We start from the raw sequence: 392 nt of genomic DNA on the forward strand, positions 1-392 counted from the left end.
CCCAGCAGGTCGAGGCTGCGGTGGCCGGGAGCAGCCACTGCACTCCAGTCTGGGCAACTGCGTGAGACTCCAACCAAAAAAAAAAAAAATTACAAAATGAAAATAAAGTGAAGCTACACATGGGCATTAGACTCCACTTGTATACAATGGAAGTGACTTTGAGAAGAAAGAGCTTTTTTTGGTTTTTGTTTTTTGTTTTTTGTTTTTGTTTTTTGGGGTTTTTTCTTTTGAGTCGGAGTCTCACTCTGTCGCCCAGCCTGGAGTGCAACGTCACACTCACAGCCACCGCAGCTTCGACCTGCTGGGCTCAGGCAATTGTTCCGTCGCAGCCTTCCAAGTAGCTGGAACCACAGGCATGCACTACCATGCCCGGCTGATTTTTTTTTTTTTTT

At 46.4% G+C, this 392-nt stretch overlaps 1 protein-coding gene across 1 annotated transcript in view; it reads left to right on the plus strand.

Moving 5' to 3' along the window:
• Positions 1 to 392, plus strand: part of ANKRD27 (ankyrin repeat domain 27) — a 52,070-nt gene that overhangs the window by 16,401 nt on the left and 35,277 nt on the right. The gene's annotated exons all lie outside the window — the stretch shown is intronic.

This window comes from Carlito syrichta, unplaced genomic scaffold (genome assembly GCF_000164805.1).
Source record: "Carlito syrichta isolate Samal-C Ts95f unplaced genomic scaffold, Tarsius_syrichta-2.0.1 Scaffold312007, whole genome shotgun sequence".
In the NCBI taxonomy this organism is placed as follows: domain Eukaryota; kingdom Metazoa; phylum Chordata; class Mammalia; order Primates; family Tarsiidae; genus Carlito; species Carlito syrichta.